The following is a 20833-nucleotide window of genomic DNA, read 5'->3' as shown; positions in this document are numbered from 1 at the left end:
GTAGCTAAGTCTCTAACTCAATATCATCCAAAGTCTTACACGTTGAAAATACGAATTATTTGTCAATTCAAATCAACATTGATGTTGTGATCTTACCAGGAAAAGGAAGGCTTCTGATATCCAATATTTAAGACAAAATAAACATTTTACCATTGGTACACGAATCGTGTACCATAGTGCGTTTTAGCGTCATTTGCAAAAGTGACCAGAAAGAACGAGGCTAGACATATTCAACTGGAGAGCCTGCTTAATAGACTGGAATAACCAGACGCTAGAAATTGCTATAGGGTTGAGACACATGCTGTATTTCGCTGGACATAACTGATTTTGAAATTAGAGTCAAAAAGGAAACAATTGAATGTAAATCATATTCTTTGAATGGCATTTAGTAATTGGAACATAATCAAAAACACACTTTTATGGATAACAATTACTATGGTTTATTTCACTGCGACGTTTCAACAAGGTTTCACAAGTCGTTATCAAGTCGTTATATGCTTGATAACGACATGTGAAACCTTGTTGAAACGTCGCAGTGAAATAAACCATAGTAATTGTTATCCATAAAAGTACGTTTTTGATTTTGAATGTAAATCAGTTTATATACAATCAGATTACATTATTATATGCGTTTCGACCCATTTGGGTCAATTTCTAGGTCCTAAATATTAGCGATGTAGCTCCTTTAAGTGTTATTCACAACAAAATATAAGCCCTATTGTTGGTTTTTGTTTGTGATTAGTAGAACAGCTGCGGTCGAACTTGGAACCTCCTGGTTTGTGTTATAATATGGTCTATGCGACCATATTATATTTTTAACGAATTGAATTCGAGATACTGTTTAGTATCAGTACCTTTATAATATATATCAGATTCAATAATGTCCCCGTTTTTGATTACCATTATGTCTAAAAATGGTATTCTATCTGTACTAGTTTCCATTGTAAATTGGATATTATTGATTATGTTATAAAATAAAAGGAGATTATAAAATGATTGGAGCCAGATGTAGAAACAATCATCTAAGTATCGTTGCCACTGTTTTTCGAAATATATTCTGGTCTCTATCGTTTGGATATTTAGATAACCAGAGCTTTACAGCTGTTAATCCTAAAACATGTGGTATATTAGAATAAAGGTTCGTAACATCGAAAGTAACTAGGATAGAGTTTTGTGGGACATTTTGGGATAAGTTATTCAAAAACTCTACGCTATCTCGTGTATAACTTTTGACATGTTTAATATATGGTTGAAGTATGATGTCTATCAAATTGCTTAAACGATGAGTTTCACATGCTGTGCTGTACCTGCTATAATTGGTCGGGGTTTCAAATTTTGAGGATGATTCACTTCAATATGTGTCGAATTTTGGTTTACTGCTGTGTGTATTTCTTTACATTTGTAAATCTTGGGTAAACCGTAAATATTCCTGGTTTTCACATTAAACTCTTGTAAGTATTTGATTTCTTTCATCGTTAAACAGGAACTATGTGTCCATATCAGTCGACGTAGTGCGGTCATATTTCTGGATTGTGGCGGAGAGTTTAATTTTTGATAGTAGTTGTTATCGTTCAATATGTCTAATACCATTCTTTTATAGTTCTCCGATTCCAAAATGACTGTTGCACCACCTTTATCTGCTTGTTTTATCACTATTGATTCATCTTTTGATAGAGTTAATATCTCCTTCTAATGTTTTTAGCGGTATTTTTACGTATCTTTATGTGATCGTTTGGTATTACCGGAAAATTCGATATTTGTTGACAAAATCATTTAATGCCCTATTACGACATTTTGGTGCTCCCCAATCACTTTTATTTCTTACGATGGATTTATCGTTATTTTCACTACCATTAAAATACTCTAAATTCTGAGGTTTTCTTATGAATTCGGCTGTATCTTCCTTTACTTCATTAATATTATGTTTTTGAGGTGTTGGTGTGAACTTTAATCCTTTTTGTAAGATGAATATCTGATTGAGATTTAGTTTTCGTTTTGATAAGTTGATGATTTTTGGTTCGATTTTCGCCCTCCCCGTCGGAGGAAGGGGTGCTCTCCTAAAAAATGAGCTTTATCTATTATTGCGATTTGTATATTCCCGGTGTTCGTCCGTTCTATTATTGATGGATTTTTTCACATTTATATTTTTCTTTTTACGACTTTTAACTACTTCCCATTGGTTATTTTTTGGGGGTTACTTACCCCTCCCCTCCTTAACTGGTGGTGAAGTAGTGTTTGGTCGCCTCCTTGAAGGCATGTTCCTGAAGCAACGACTGCGAGTTTTACAATATCTAGACGTTGCTTATTTACTTCACAATTCCCGAACTTATAGCTATGTTATCTACAGACCCGTGACCAGTAGCGTCCAATCAGACGTTGTGACATCGCGACCTCCACGGAAACCTTAACATTCAATGAACCTTGAACTTTGCAACTCGATTATCACAGGTATACATTTTTGCTTCATAGCACGAGACTTGGTATTCGCGACGATCGAGGAATCTGATAGGCCCAAAAGCTGGGCTTGTACCCAATCGAAATTAGTGCCAAAATATGCGGGGTAATACGTGAAGGCCTTGATAAGATGTACGTAGTTAAAGCGTGATCAAGCCTTCTATTGAAGATGTACGTAGTTAAAGCGTGATCAAGCCTTCTATTGAAGATGTACGTAGTTAAAGCGTGATCAAGCCTTCTATTGAAGATGTACGTAGTTAAAGCGTGATCAAGCCTTCTATTGAAGATGTACGTAGTTAAAGCGTGATCAAGCCTTCTATTGAAGATGCCTTAAAGGTAGCCTGATTCTTCTGTTGGTTTCAGGAACTTTCTTTTGTATTTCGGTGGTGTTTTCTTTTCTTTAATTTTGAATTCCTTAAAGAATGGTCTACTGGTGGTCGATTCGGACTTAAAGTTTTCCACATAATTCTTTAACCAAGCTTCCATTTTTGACCATTTTTTTGAGACTTTTTCATCTTGGTCGACACAGAGTTCTTTCCACTTAATAATTGGTGTTTCTCTTACCTTTGCCGATGATTTTGATGTAATTAAATTTATCATTTCGAGGTCTATATTTTGTGTTTTCCCCATCTGTGTATCACATCGCATTTTTATTAATTCAATGTCGGCATTAATGTTGGAAAGTACTTGTTCCTCGCGACGTGATATTTGATTTTCGGGTTCTCCTTTAAATAATTTTATTTGATATTTAGGGAGTTTTATTTGATCTTCCTTGGACAGCCAATCTGCCAAAATGAGTGCCATGTTTTTATTTCTCAGTTGGCTCCAATTCATATTGTGTCTAAGGTATAATTTGTGGGACCATTCGTTCTTTATTGATCTCATAACCCGTTTCGTCTCATTTTCAACGGCAATTTGGGAAGATTTCACAATGCTTGTTGATTTGATAAGGCAAGCGTTTGTATTCGCAATATCAGCTATTTTGTCACCGAGGTCCTTAAAGCATTTGGTTACTTCCTTAGTTTCCAAAATTGGTGGCTGGTTACGCTGATCTTTTATGGCTGACGCTACCATATCCGTTTTTTCTATCAGGATCGTCATTTTGCCAAGTAACGCCTACATCGTTTTTAACATTTCTTCTTTAAAGTTTTCTTCTGTACTTTTCTTTTTTGGTGGCATTTTTCCATCTACTTACGTGTATATATCAATAGATGTATGAAGTTAAAACCGTAGTAGTGTTAATATAGAAAAGAATAAAGGTTAAAGATGCCTAAACATATACATATATATATATATATATATATATATATATATATATATATATCATGAAAAAGGTGTTTATTTTTAGATTTACAGGTAGCACAGGCACCTTTCCTCTTTAGGAAAACGGAGAAGAGTTGTGATTCTACCGACGTGATCACCTTCGGGTATAAATTCTGAGACCCAGTTTGATATCCGTGACTACACACGACCCTCAATCTGAGTTCCGTATTCCTACGCCGGACCGTACATAAACCCTCGCAGTAAATGGATCGATTAGGGGCAACCGTTGTTCGCCAAATGACTTTTATGTCACATATTGAAAATATTGTTAAGAGGATAGAATGTTCTGAATGTTTGGATCGTGAGATCGCTCCTTGTATATTTTTACATGAGATGACCATTTTTCGTTCAAGAAATGCAGGTAAGGAATTCTGATTAATTTGTATTTAAAACAATAAGTAAAAATCCAAAACAATAAGTAACAATTTAAAACAATAAGTAACAATTTAAAACAATAAGTAACCATTTAAAACAATAAATAACCATTTAAAACAATAAACAATAAGTAACAATTTTAAAACAATAAGTAACAATTTTAAAACAATAAGTAACAATTTTAAAACAATAAGTAACAATTCAAAACAATAAGTAACAATTTAAAACAATAAGTAAAAATTTATTTAAAGCAGTAAGTAACACTTTAAAAAAAAGTAAGTAACCATTTAAAATAAAAAAGAGTAATAATTAAAAAAAACCTAAGTAACCATTTAAAAAAAGAGTAACAATTTAAAACGATAAGTAACAATTTAAAACGATAAGTAACAATTTAAAACAATAAACAGTATTGAATTTATGTCTTCCTTTCTAGGGATAATTTATTCAAGAAATAAAATCAAAGCTTGGCCTTTTATGATCATAAATCTTTTATGTTCTGTCGATTTTGCCAGAGGGAGAGGGTTGTTTTGGTTATTTCAAGTTTGGATGATAAAATCATTCTAAGACAGGTCGCATGGGTGCGTTTTATTGATCAAGATCTGGATTAATGTAATGTAAATATCCTTTAACCACGAGTTATTGTTTATTACTTTAATCCCCTTTCTAATGAGAAAATGCTGGTTTGTATACCAAATCTTTGTTTGTCACCATGGGAGAGGTAGCTCACGGCACCTCTTTATTCGTGGATTGAGTTTCAGGCTTTATTATTACCCCCCCCCCCCCCCACACACACACACACACACAAGTCAGGTAAGGTCATGATAACCATTAACCTCGAATATATTTTTAAACACACATTTCATTTTTTGTTAGGGTAGTCGTGAAAGGGGTCGAGTGCTGGTGAGGTATTATAATCACCAACTTCTATGTATCCTCCTTGAGTCCTAGATATCAACAGATTAGGATGCTGAAGATTTTTGGCCAAACTTGTCTGGCCGCTTTAAAGTAGCAATTTTTCAGGTCGCATTAAATGTGGCTCAGTGTTTTAGATGCCGGCACGCTGACTAGAAGGTCCCGGGTTAGATTCCCGTTTCGGCCGATAAGGTATCTCTGTTTCACCATTTTAGTGATGCAGGTCGGTACAACCGCCCAACCGCCCGCAACATTATGTGTCGAAACTCTGAATCTAAGGTTTTTCCAGACCGGATTAATACCGTTTTATTCATTGACCTACGACCAGTTTTTATTTTAAATTACATCTGTTAGGGATTCTATTACATGCACGCCAATCTGTATACTATGGAACCTTGACACGCCAATGTTGGAATCGGAAATTGGGTCGCCCTGTTAGCCAGGTACCGCCACTGCTGATACCAACTGTTGCTCCTGTTCAATCATCCTAACATAAACAGTTCTATACCATATATACATTTATTGAATAATCCAACCATGCGCTTCGATGTAAACAAGCCCATTTCTTGCATTCTTTAGCGCTTCCTATCTAATATTTTCGTTTGTATTTTCATACTCTTAGAATTATGTGTGATATTTAAAAAGATTAAATTTCAAATAATTATCTTTACCCTTTAAATTCTGTAGTTGCACATGTTCTGTTTACATTCTATATATTTTGTAAAAACAAATAAAATCCAAAACTCAATAATAGGCCTACGTACCGGTAGGCCTAGTCTACTGAATAAAATAAATCTAGATCCAGATGTCATCATTAAAAGATATATTGAGAAATTTATAAAACAGATCGAGGACACCATATTTTATGAAGAATCTGTTGTATTCTGGCAAATGGATAATGAACTATAGGCCGCCTAGTTTCTCCTAAGATTGTGTATCGCAAAATGTGATTCTATGTAGGCCTACAATTACTTGCGGTAACTGTTAAATTTATGATATCTGTTACCTATAAACTCTGCAAATTTCATAACAAAAATATTCTCTTGTTCAATTTTCAATTGCAATAATATTATAATAGAACAGTTAGACTAATACTGTTATGCTATTCAAAATACCATATTTTCCCCTTTTACTAGTAGGCCTTAATCCAACCACATATAAAATATTTCCTGAAGCGCTATCATTAATTTTCCATTCATTAATTCAAAATATAATTTTAATTTAATCCGGGTTTATCTGGTTAAGTTTTAAAAATATAAATCACGTTTTATAAATTCCCGAAACAGACACACAAATGTCATATTATGATTGTAAGTGATAGTTCTCAATAGTTTTTGTCACCGAAATACCATAAATTATTGCCATTGAGGACTAAGACGTGACCTGACTTGTTTACATCGATCGAGTGAACCGTATCTCATGATTCCAAAACTCCTAAACGGTCTACTCCTTGTCACGTACAACCGGGGAATCGAAACCTCGCCAGTTGACTCAATGACAGACCATTCGGCCATCCAACCCCCAAGAAAACTATGAAATCCAACGAGGCTGCACAGGCGACCCTACTCCTTGTCACGTACAACCGGGGAATCGAAACCACGCAAGTCGACTCAATGAGAGACCATCCCCCCCCCCATCCCCAGAAAACTACGAAATAAATTCAAAATATATATTATTCCCATTGAACACAATGGTGTGATCTTACTTTTTAGTGCACCGTATTGCATTCTTCCAAAAATGGTCTATTAGGTTCAAATAGGTTCAAATCTGTAAGCTATATCGAATCAGCTATATTTTATTGCTTTAATAAACGTAACTTTATAATATACTATGTTATGGGTTTGTAAGTAAACAATGTTTATTACATTTTAATGGCTGTCCCTAAGCAAAATACTGGTGTCGAAGTTTCTCTGCTTTTTACGGTTACTGATTTAGGACACGCAAAATAAAAATAATATCTCGAGCGCTCGAGATATTAAGTCGAGCGCTCGAGATACTAAGTCGGGCGCTCGAGATAATTAAGTTGAGCGCCCGAGATAATTAAATCGAGCGCTCGAGATAATTAAGTCGAGCGCACGAGATAATACAATCGAACACGGGTCAACCGATGTTTTAATCTGTATAGTTTTGTGCATTATTTAATGATAAACTTTCATATGTGTAGGAACTGTTCATTGCCTAATTTACTCTGGCGCAAGTGGTGCGATCGTGCCGGGCTTCTACATCCCCCCCCACACTCCCGCGCCCAAAATCAATAGTTGCCGCCCTATTGCCATAAGGAATACATAATAATTTGCCAAGTTCCAAGCTGATCCATTCCGAATTGCGGCCTGTATACGGTAAATACAAAAAATGAGCGCTCGAGATATTATTATTATTTTTTTTTGCATGTCCTAAATCAGCCACCGTAGCTTTTTCTGGTTTCGTATTTTTTTGGGCTGAGGGCGATATTTTGTAGTTTATTTACAGAATTTTGATGGTCTGTACGAAATACAGGCCTCAATTATTTTAAAGTTTCTATACGGAAAATAAATGAGAGAATATCTGTTGAGTCTCTAGTATTCCGTTTAGTATTCTACAGGTTTTTTTTGTCCAAAAAGGTTTGACGGACTGACGCACGGACGGACAAACAGACAGACACATTTTAATAGTCCCCTGCTTTCTTCAAAAGCGTCTATAAACAAAGTTAAGATATAAACACAAGACTAGAACAAAGAAAAACACCTTACTATACAATTCATAAATATAGGCTAAACACCAGTAAACATTCTGGTAGCCCCAGTACGGATACCTTAAAATACAACAGTTTAGTATAGATTGTACACCTGAGTAACGAATTTATTTTTCGGTGACCTGATAACTGCAAAAGGATCCTGTGGTAATTGAATCCGGGTTTGATTTTATATCAATTCTATTAATGGTACGTTACCATACAATAATGGGGAATCGAGCAAGCATATACACAACAAGAGAAATCGCTCGATGACTTCGACTCTAGTGAAACCACTGGCGGAATAGGGTTAATCGGGACGGGCCTTCGAGAAAGAAAATAAATGGAAAGTAGTCTATTTTCAGAAATTAGATTTTGTCTGATAGCGACATATTTCTTTTCTTAAACGAAAGTGTGTTTAATCTCTTCTAAATCTTGTAATTATGAATATACCAGGGAATAAGTAATATATTGAAAGAGGAATAAATAAATAAATACTTTCCGGTCATGCATTACACGATAACCCGTATTTTAACTTTTAAATACCAAAACCCGACCCCACTAACTTAATAGTATTTAGCGTCATCCAACTGTAATACCCTTTTCAAGCTATGCAAATTTAAATGTGCCAGAATATAATTTACATTTCTGAAAAGGTAATGGAAACTTCTTTTCAGTGGTATTCTGTGAGATATCTGGAATGTCGTAGTATGACACGTATTTTGACATTTACGACCCCCCCCCCCCCCAAATCAATTAATAGAGTTTAATAGCGCACATCTTTTCAAGTTACTTTCTGGAACATTTATATTTATATACCTTGAAAAGAGATTAAAGTTCCACGGTACTAAACTTTATTAAGTGAGGGGAGTGGCGGGATATTTAAAGTAAAAAAAAAAGAAGAAAGGAAACGATCTTAATATCTGTTCATATACAGATGGAAGTATGTTTATTGTTTGCTACAAAATGTAAATTATTTTCTTACACATTTGTAATTACATACCTTAAAAAAAGAACAAATTTGAAATGGCACTAACATGTAATAAATGAGGAGGAGGTGGGGGTAGAAATACGGGCCATAACACAAAATACAAAATATCGGGATGCATACCATTAAAAAGGTCCGAATACATTTTCAAAATTGTAAAATATTTTCTGACGTATTCATATTTACGTACCTTGTTAAAGCAGATATAATTTGGATCCTCTGAAGTCTATTTAGTGAGGGGAGGGGGTATTTAAAAATCAAAATACGCGTCTTAATACGAAATTCTAGTTATCGTAAAATGCTTCATGCACGCACGCATGCGATTTCACTAAAGTTACGGTTATCGAGTGATATTTCTTATTGTATATATGTTTACTCGATTTTCCTTTGTTGTATGGTGACTTATTGTATGCCACAATGTTCCGGTTCGATGAATTTCGAGAAATGATTTTGCAGAAATGTTTTTGAAGAATTGTTTTGGAGAAATGTTTTGCAAGAAATGTTTTGCAAGATTTGTATTTGGAGATTTGTATTTAGAAATTTGTTGTTCGAGACTTGTTTTTCGTTGTATGTCTATGATGAAATGTAAACGTTGATTATTTTTTTGATTTACTAAAATAAATTTTCTATAATGGCTCAATGGCGTTCTAAGTGTTTTCCAAATTTCTAACGGGACTACCCTTATTGTTAACAGTGGTACGATCAGAGGGACGTTAAACTCCATTTCATTTCATTTCATGTTTCATATTTCATATCCACCGTGACTTCCTTAATTATTATAAGATGATTAACCTATCTAAACTTACAAAAGTCGATCGACATCAGTTAAAGCCCTGAAACGCATTCCGCGAATATAGAGATCATGTGATATTATACTCCTATCCAAATTTAAAATTATAAATACCCCGCGGGCAATCGTCCTGAAAACAGATCAGTGACCATAAAAATCAAGCGTTAGTTTTATTCTTTTGAATAAATTATCTTTAAGAATGAAGATATAAACCCAGGCAGGAAATCATAAATTTTATAAACCCTCCTAGTTTGATAGATTTCGGTTGGCGTGTTGGTAAACGTTGCTTCTGTGAGTATAAAGATTTTTATATGTTTTTATTTTACTTGACTGGAGTTGTTAGGTCTGTAAAAACAAAGTTTGCGTTCAAAACTTCGTTGTAGCCGGGTAGCCGTGGCGGTTCAGCGAGTAAGACGGCTGGGGTTTTCGGGTTCTCTCCAGGTGTTGGCCGAGAAAGTCATTCGGGTTTTTACTGCTGTTTCCATTCGGGGGGGGGGGGGGGCTGACAAGGACAGGTATTTAGTCATTCGCATCAAACGAAAAACTGAGGTCCCGTGTATTCATTGGAGTGCGCCTAAAAGAACCCTTGCCAGTTAAAATTTGAAATATGAGTAGGCCTTAATGCCGGTAAAGAACAGACTTTCGCTTATATCACACTGCGTGGCGTATACCCGTCTTCATTAGCCTAGTCCTTTCATTGTACCAGAAGACTGTTGGTTATTTGAAAGGGTGTAAATTTAACAAAAATAAGCACAGACAACCGGTTAGTAATCGCCAATCAGAAGACGGCCATCGTCAAGACCGATCACATTACATCCATTTTGAAATATTCATCGGATGTCGGTTAGGTATCACAACTGGTTTTACCTCATCACAAGCTGTGGAAATACAATTATAAATATTATCAGATTAACAAATCAAAGAGATCTATTCATAAAGGTTTGTTGTCCGTTCTCGATTCTGTATATTTTTATGTTTGGTTCCACCCATTCCTGCCCCACCTACCCGACCCCCCTCTCTGTTGGCTTACCCACCCCTGCAATCCTTCAACTGATCTGGTGTATTTTATAGAATGGATTTTACATCCCTACCCACGCGAATTCTCCAATCCACCCACGGCGTGTTTTAAAGAATGACTATTACATTTACCAAGAAATTAAATATATTTAATTACATATATCAACTTGACAACTAACTTTAAGACGGAATTACTAATAAGATGTTTACGACTAGGGAACGACTAGTAAGATGTTTACGACTAGGGAACGACTAGTAAGATGTTTACAAATAGGGAACGACTAGTAAGATGGTTACACATATGGGGCAACTAGTAAACTAGACCAACATACCATATCACGACGTGCGTATGGTCTTGGGGTGGTTTTATTGATTGACTTTCGTATTTATATTTTAAATTCCAGGACAAAAGAACACCAGAATGAACGTGTATCTATTCGTTGTAGTGATTGCTACAGTTATTGTATCAGGTAGGACAAAATCATTTTTCAGTTCATTATCCCCCCCCCCCTCCTCCCGGTCGATCGAGAGAGACACAGATACCTGTCTGACTACTTACCCACCAGCCCCAAGATGTTTGTCTGACTACATACACTGTTAAACATGGGTGTAATTAAAAACTATAAGCAGTGTTAATAAAGTGTAAACTTAAGACCACAGCTAGCGTTTTTAAAATGCAACACTTTTGCAAGGATAACCAACTAAAAGAGCTACACCTAACAAGTGTAACCGATATCCATGACTACTGAACACCGGATTGTGAAATTTTATCATTTATACATACATTATGCAAGAGTTAAATCTGCCTATTGCAGGTCTTTCTTTAGGCCTGAAATCTTTTCTAAATTATTAATTGACATTAATTAACTTATCCAGGCCAGAATCAACTCTCGATGGCATCGGTATTCTCCGATATTAAATAGATTAGAACAATTCAGTCATATTTTGATTTAAGCTAAAAATGGAGGAGCGAGACTTAGCTTCGAACAACCAGTACGGTGGTTGAAATTATTGCACACGTCTTGTCAAACCTTCAAAGGCTAATATCTTCGCTAGCAATAGAGTAATTTGAATGAACTTTTCAAATTATTCATTTTATATTATCTATTTTCGAACTATTATAGCGAGAATGGCTAGCTCTTTATCTAATCCCCCGTAATGTATCTTTAATATTCATCTATTAACATAGATCATGAGATGGGTTTATGAAAGGACAAAACATCACCAAAATCAAAGCTCATCAATCTGATTAAAATACAGATCCTATTTCGTTCCGTTTTTTATAGTTCAAAATTTCGTTTTTCTTGTCTTGACTACACTAGGATCTAGCCTTGGACGTGTTTTGCACGGAACTGTGGGTAATCCACTAGAAACACCAACGCTGATTGGTTAATCAAATGTCTGACGTCATAGGGTCAAAAGCCGCTCGTATGACCTCTGACCGACCTATCGGTCAGATCTTCATGTAGTGTAGGCCAGCGAATGTATAAAAAAACGAAACCAAATATAGATCGTTTAATCAGACTACGTTCAATTCATTTTATTTAATGCTAGACCATATTAACCAACATATTTATATAACACGCAAGTGATTTCACTAAAGTATCATGTCATCGAGGGATTTTTTCTTCTTGCATATATGCTTGCTCGATTCTTCTTTATTGTATGGTGACTTATTGTATGCCAGGTTGATTTCCGCTCGTGTCGTCATAATGTTCCGGTTCGATGAATTTCGAGAAATGTTTTTGGAGAAATGTTTTGCAAGATTTGTATTTGGAGATTTGTATTTGGAAATTTGTTGTTCCAGGGTTTTTTTACGTTGTATGTCTACGTTGAAATGTAGATTATTTTATTGATTTACTAAAATAAATTTTATCTTTATATTAAAATACAATTGAATTAAACAAAAATACATTTTACAAATCTGATATGACAAATGTCTGATTTGTGAAACAAATATTGATTTTAAGATACAAATGTTAATTTTAGTGTACAAAATGTCGAAATACGACAACAAATGAAGAAATAAGAATTAAGGACTAAGAATTAAGAACATTGAATAAAGAGCTATTTGGTCTTCCATAAAAACGTAGTACCTGTTAAATTCCGGTTTGTGTGCTGAAACAAAGTGACCTCAAGTTAGCTCAGATGTACGTCAAAATGACGCTAGAGACCATGTGACTTTTAAAATTTATTGCCGAGTTGATTGTCCCAGTGCGGACACTGTTGTTTAAGGAACTGAATAAATGATGATGGAATGTAATCTAGTTGACCAAATTAGGCAAACATTTCATGTAGAAATTAGTGCTTTGACCAAACCCGAAATAAGGGAATTAACGGCGCTCACATCTATAAAATAGAAGGGCACTGTGATTCAAAAGAGCTCACTTAGACTGTCATACATCCACATCAAACAGCCATGTAGTTACGGTTAAATCTATTTGTTAAGGCCAGCTCAATTTTTGTCAAGGTCATTCAGGTGTAAATAAGGTTGGGGCGCGTGATTGTCGGCGAGATTGTAGGATAGGGTTAAGGTAAGCATTAGGGCTAGGTCCAGGGTTAGTGTCAGGGTTAGGGTTGGGATTAGCGCTAGCCCTGTTAACATCTCGTCACCTATAACGAAAAATTGAGCTGGCCTTATCATTTATCACTAACGAAAATTGGAACACGAATTGACTTCCCAATGTCACTAAGAGACCTCCTGTGGCGTAGTTACTAATAATAGATGGATTAGGTTCTAATGCGCCGTTCTGAGATGAGTCACTAACATGTGAACTATCGTACAGTAAAACACACGACGTGACCGCTCCAGGATGGTCTGAGAGAAAGAGTCTGCGAGTATCGTGGTCGTGATGGTGGTACCCCTTTTGAGTTTGGGGCACCTTCTTTGTCTTGAATTAACGTCATTTTGATGAAATTGTAAAATTGGTATTGTGTGAATGGCTCAGGGGCCTCTGACCTTCAGTCCCTCCCTGTAACCACTTACAGATATCATCAACATTAATTTCTAGAATGACAAAATTAAAATCTTACTGATTAAAGATACATTATGGGAGATTAGATAAAGATCTGGTAGTTCTCACTATAATAGTTAAAAACTAGATATTGTAAAGAGAATTTGTTGAAAATTTCATTCAAATTGATCCACTCTGAACCGAGAATTTAGCGATTGAATTTTAGGCCTAGCCTCGATCATCATTACTAAAGTCGGTACAATAAAAACATAATCTCGATTACTATAGTCGGTACGATAAAAGCATAGACTCGATTATCCGTTTCATGATTAAATCATGAATGAAAGTTGAGCAGCAAATCGGATCCTAATCCAGTAAATATCGCAGGCTTGCAATGACATCGAGAGTTGATTATGGTCTGGATAAGTTAATTAATGTCTAGTTAATAATTTAGATAACATTTCAGGCCTAAAGCAAGACGTGCAATTGGCAGATTTAGCTCTTGCATAACGTATGTTTAATTTAGATTATTAAAAAGTTATGTGTTATCTATAACGATATATTTTGTCGGTATACTTTAAAGATAAAACTATCTATCATGACTTCACTTTTCTGTATACACGCGAAGAGACATAGTGTATTTCGCAATTCACAAGACGATATATTATTGTTATACGTTGAAGATGTTTAAGACACTGATATTGTTCCTTGGTCTCTTTGGTTGCTGTTTAGCACAACTGTGCTGTGTTCCCAACACATGGGAAGGTATCCAAAGACAAACCTCTGGTAGTATTCAAGACGAACAACCTACAATAGAAATGGTAAGTAGCAAACCTGATCCTACCAGAATTAATGAATCGCTAACAGTATCATTGTTATTTCTAACAAGCTTTATGAAAACGATTAATAATAATTAAATAGAAATGCGACTTACCGTTGCTTTATTTCTGGTTCATACTACTTTCAAAATTGAAATGAAATGAAATTGGGTTTAACGTCGTACTGTTCTGCTCCAACTGAGCTGATGAAGACGAGCATACGCAATACAATGTGCTATTAGGGGAATTTCCAGGACAGCGACACTACGGCCTACTCTTATATCGAATTCCAACTGTAAAGGGATCTTTTACCTGCACGCCAATGTGTACACGGGACCTCAGTGTTTCGTCCCATCCGCACGGCTAGACCCCTGTCCTTGTCAGGACTTTCAAATAGTAAACCTTTGACAGATAAAGTCGTAAAATGTCAAGATATTAATTGAGACGATCATAATGATAGTTCTATGGATGGTTACTTATTCTCTCCAATTTTCCAGAGAAATGTTAAATTTAGTTATGATTTAACCAACTTTAGAGCAGCAAGTGAGGAAAATACTACTGTTAATGGCAATATTGTTAAAGTAAAAGTTATTCAGATGTATAAAGATGTAAGTATTATAAATCTATTTGTATGTTTGCTTATGGGTTGGTGTATTGGATGGTAGATTGGTTAGCGTCTGCGCGCTGCATCATAAAGTCTGTCATTGAGTCAACTGCCATGGTTTCGATTCCCCGGTTGTATTTGACAACGATCAGGTTCGCCTGTTATTTTATTGAAATAAACTTGAATCATATATTAGTACCGAAATGGCCTAGTTTGTGTCGAGTAGACGTTACCCCCCCCCCTCTCTCTCTCTATCTCCCTTCTCTCTCTCTCTCCCCTCCCCCCTCTCTCTCTCTCTCTCTCTCTCTCTCTCTCTTACAAATACATACAGAGCTTCAGCAAATCTCCCAGAATGCATGCTAATAACCTATGAAAAACGAAAAACAACACTTTGGAATTCATGTTTCAGGGCATCGAATATATTATAAGTGGAGATACCTGCAGCAAGAAAATGATTCCTTCATCACCAAAATTCCAATGTGTACCAGGTAAGTCTATTCAATGATCTTGATAGTCTAAATTTGCTTACGGACCATACAAACACAGATTTACACCCAAAAAGACCGTTTGGGTATTAAAGAGACGTTACTGGACAGGCTAGAATTTTCACACTAAACATAAAATATACCCCGAAATTAGTCTCCATATGCCTCCCTTGTGCATTCAGATAATCAAAGTCTTGTTTCCGACGTAACTGGTTCTGATGTTTGAATCAATCTGAGCTCTAAATATCTATTGAATAGTCTTGTTTCCGACTAAATATCTATTAGATAGCTCTTGTTCTAAGCCAACTTAACCTGTAGTTGATGATCTGTAACTCACATAACTTAGATTCTACCAGATGCCCGTCCAGTAGGTATTCTGCTAATACTACACCAACTTATCCTGCAGCTGGTCTGTAATCCACATAACTTAGGTTCTACCTGATATTCTGCTAATACAACACCAACTTAACCTATAATTACTCATCTTTATTGATTATATCATCAATTGTTGCTTATTTTCAGATACAGCTACACTTGTCGGAACACATTTGATTGTCGATGGAAATAAAAACGTTTCTGTTAACAATTATAAATACGAAGTTAATGGAGTTTCTTCTTCTATTATGATGACAGAACAAGGATGCAAACCAGTTAGCGAAGTTAGTTACGGTAGCAGTAATGGAGGTATTATGTGATAAAAAATCAAATGTGACAAATATTCGATAAAGTAGTGTGTGTATGATAATGTCCGAATATTTTTCAACTTTACTGTTTTGGGTATTTTGGGTTATTGGGTGGTGACAGGTCCATAACTAGGGGGTGGGCCCTGGAAAAAGTCTCGCCCCCCCCCCCCCCACCGTGAAAAAATTGTTGAACATAAAAACAATAGATATACATTGTCCGTCAATTGTACAGCACACCTGAGAACACTTCCCGCCCCCCGCCCCCTCGATGCTCTGGGCTAATTACGGCACTGGGTGGTTATTTTCAAGGACTGCGAGTCAAATAATTGTATTTAGAACTAGTATTAGAAAAATAATAGAGGATACATTTTTATAAATTGGTTGGGATTTATATTTGATTATTATTGGGGGTTTTTTTCAGTTCAGTTTTTGTCCAGTGTGCTCTACTATGATATGATAGATGGTATTGTAGACCCAACTGTCTTTAATATTCCACCTATCTGTTCCAACGCCCAACTTATTTCGGTAAATAATTACATATTATTCAAGAGACATAACGGCTCCAACACGATTGAATCCCAGGAAATTGCCTAACATTATTAAATAGAACATTACAAATAGTGTGTTGAAGGGTTTAAAAATGTACAGTGTTATATTTAAAGATACATTATGTAAGATTTAGATAAAGAGCTGACCATTCTTGCTATAATAGCTCAAAAATAGATAATGTAAAATGAAAATATTAAAACTTTCATTTAAATTAATTTATTCTGAGCTAAATTATCACTGTTTGAGTTTTTGACAAGATGTGTGCATTTTTAAATGGCGAACCGTTCTAATCTACTTAGAATCTTTGGTATCCAAATGCCATCGAGAGTTGATTATGGTCTGGATAATTTAATTAATGTCTTATTAACAATGTATATAATAGGCAGATTTATCTCTTGCATATGAATTTTTAAATGTATAGGTGAAGTAGGGCGCTAAAGTTATAAACCCAATAACATTATCATAATGTTAAAACTTTATTATGCAAGATTTAGATAAAGAGATGGCCGTTCTTGACAAAAAGGTTTTAAAAAAAAATAATGCAAAATGAATGGTTTGAAATTTTTTATTCAAACAGGTGAAGTTTTGACAATGAATTGTTTCATAAAATCTTTAAATGGCGACAATGGTGTAACCATTTTAAATCTAGGCCACCGGATATTCTAGAAAGTTGATTATAGGCTTGACATGAGTATAAATGTGTACATGATATTTTATATAACATTTGAGATCAAAATAAAGACCCACACTATATCGATTTAGCTGTTGCATAATGCATCTTTAACTTGCCGTTGATCTCATACAAAATAAACTTACATATGTATTTTATTAATTTCCAATTCACTGTATTGAACCGAATCAGCTCGCGTCCGTTCCAACTGCTAGTATTATTCAAAACTAGTCGGATGCGCGCGTATGTTTATTGTTACTATAATCTAAATACGGCCATTGGTCTATAGGTCCGAGTCGTTTTATATTTTGCTTCTTAACTTGCATGAATCGTTCGAACCTTGTCGTTGGGCCTGTCATTGCAAACGATGAATAAGTCAGTGTGGTCGTTACAGAAACTTCGACAATCGGAACAGGATTTTAGCGGTGGAAGTAATTTAGTTGTCTGGCAACCATCTTTTAATTTATTATATATACATATTTTCCAAAACAAATTGTGATACGTTTTAATGTTCTTGTAAATCTTTTTTCAGGCCGTGGAAACTGACCAAATCATTAAAGGAATTATTGTTTGATGAAGTGACATATATAAATATCAAATATCTTTATTGATAAGATAGTTGATTCAATCAATAAATAGCAGACATAAGTAATTGTTTATTTTATTATTTATTAATTATAGCAGCTCTAATCTGTATTAGCCCATCTAGACTATAGGCCGTAGTTGAAAATTGTTATAAAGTGCCTCATGAAGTTGGTGAAGGGTATATCTCTATTTGATAATTAAATTTGATAAAGTATGACCCTAAAATCAAATGTTCTCCCGAAAAAATGGTTTGGTAATTAGTAATTAGCGTTTAAAATTGCATTTTTCAATTTTTAGCAAATCAGATTTCACTTTTGCCGTAAGCACTTTACGCCAAGATGGCCAATGGAATCTAGTACATATTCATTGCACTTTCTCGTGAAGCATTGTGGTCATAACGGGAGGAACCCTATGTCGATATCCACCCCACGTTTTTCCGGTCCAGAGTTATGAACGTGACCGAGGCTACACTTTTTATCGGAGTTGTATCAAATATTAGGAGCTAAAACGATCAACTGTATCTTTAACTGACCATTTATTTCAACGTTTAGATTACAATTGCTTTTGTAATTGGGTGGGGGGGGGTAGAGCACAAGCGATCTAACTACCAACCGTTTTAGTTGATTGTTAGTCACTTGTGCTCTATCCTTCCAATTGGAACAAGACCTCAGTCCTTCTGAAACTGGAACCAAGCTTTAGTCCTTTTGAAACCTTAGTCCTGTTGAAATAAGACATTAATATGATAACCCAAAATATTGATTTCAGTAACCATGAAAATCTTATTCGATATATACACAAGTAAAACAATTGTGATTTGGGATTTTATTTTGACTGCCGTTTTAACTTATTTACGCCCTCTTCGCTATTCAAAATTTATTTTTATTACCGAAATTGAACTCAGCAACCTCAATAATCTTATATAAGACATACTACAAGCAATATTCAACGGAATAATGAATATGTCGATGAATTAAAATAATCCGCCATTTTGGTGACCAATTTAAATTTATGCCATCTTGGATTCTCGATCACATTTGATATCAGAATTGAACACAGCATCATCGAAATCCTTGTTAATACATTTGTAAAGGCATATCCATCAGGAAAATTGATTTAATTTCAATTCCGCCATCGAAAACCACATAAAAAAACATAGTAAAATTTATATCTTTCGGATTGCGATACTGACCGGTTATATGAAAATGAAATGAAAAGGGGTTTAACGTCCCATTGGCATTGTTCTGCTCCGACCGGGACTGGTTATATGAGGCGGGGGGGGGGGCAGTTTATTACTAATTTTGGCAGGCATACAAAAATTGACCTTCACCAAGTTAAAAATACATGTTTGTATTCGATTTTAAAATAGAATTATTACTTTTAATTGTTCACTAGTTTCCATCCTTTTTATTCAATTTATTATTTGTTGGTGGTGTGGGTGTGTTTATGGGGGGGGGGGGCGAGGTCTCCGTGAACGTCACTTACCCAATCCACTGGGATTCTTTTCCAGGTTATCCTGTTTTTTTCAGGCTCCCAGAGAGATGATTATCGATATCCCCAGCCAATATTTCCCAACCGGGATCGGCAGCATAGGATCACTTCGAATTTTGTTTTGTTTGAAGTGTGGGTGTTTTCTCTGCTATCAATTTTACCTTCTTTATTCTAATTAGTTTAATTTTAATTAGTTGTGTAAATTATATAAATTGATTTGTTGAATTTATCTCACGTATATAATATGTAAATTATTAGACTCATTTTTATTGGATTTATCTTTTTTTTTAATTTGACATAGACGACCTTTAAATTACTGAATTTATTTGGTAGAATTAAACGCGACAATTTTGAACTTGGTTTATTATTTAACTCTGTTTGTTGAAATAATCTTAATTAATAAAAACTACCTTCATTTAAAAAAAACTACCTTAATTAATGCAAAAAGCTGTCCTCGTTAATAAAAACTATCTTAATTTTTAAAAAAATCTATCTTAATTGTATTAATGTCTAGAAAAACAAAACTATCTTGATTAATAAACAAATATCTTAATTAATAAGATCTTGAAATCAAATACAAAGCTCAATGTGCAATTTCGGCAAAATCGATTAACTACGTAACATGGACTTGACACGCGGGGGAGATCCTCTAATGCAAAGTGGTTCCAGGTGTTCAAGAATCAGATCCTGTCTCGAGCACTACGTCCACCACTTCCGTCGTGTTAGATGAAAAATTGTTACCTGCATAATTGTCCAATTTATATTATTTTATTTTATATAGATGTGTAAAGTATTTCATTTGTTTCATTTATTTGGGGGTTTCAATCAGTTTCTTGAATAAATTATCTGCATCCGCAGTCTTTCAGTTATTTGTTCCCCTTATAATGGAGTTATAAAACATCACCGAATAGTACAAAGTCTTAATCACAGATGGTTCTGGTTGCAGCCGGAATACTCACACAAGAATTATAGACAACCGCACCTCGAAAATAGAGTTGACGCAGGGGGGAAGGGGATCCGAATCCACGCAACAGTAAAGTCACCGAATAGTACAAAGTCTTAATCACAGGTGGTTCTGTTAGCAGCAGGAATACTCACAAGAATTATAGACAACCACATCTCCACGCAACATTAACAAGTTAATACCATATGGTATATTTGGCTAGGTGTATAAGACGCTAGCTCACTAGCCTAGAGGTAGGGTGTTCGATCCCTGCATTGGCCGAGAAAGTTTATCCAGAATTTCCGGCGTGGTTCCCCCTTGTCAGTGATACAGGACGGAGGGCCATACAAGGACAGCTGTCTAGTCGTACGGATGGCATGAAAAACCGAGGCTCCGTGTACACATTGGCGTGCGCGGAAAAGATCCCCTGACAGTTAGAATTCGATATAAGAGTAGGCCATAGTGCCGCTGTCCCGGCAAAATTT

The sequence above is a fragment of the Patella vulgata genome, chromosome 8 (genome assembly GCF_932274485.2).
Source record: "Patella vulgata chromosome 8, xgPatVulg1.2, whole genome shotgun sequence".
Taxonomy (NCBI): domain Eukaryota; kingdom Metazoa; phylum Mollusca; class Gastropoda; family Patellidae; genus Patella; species Patella vulgata.
Note: the sequence above shows the minus strand (reverse complement) of the source record.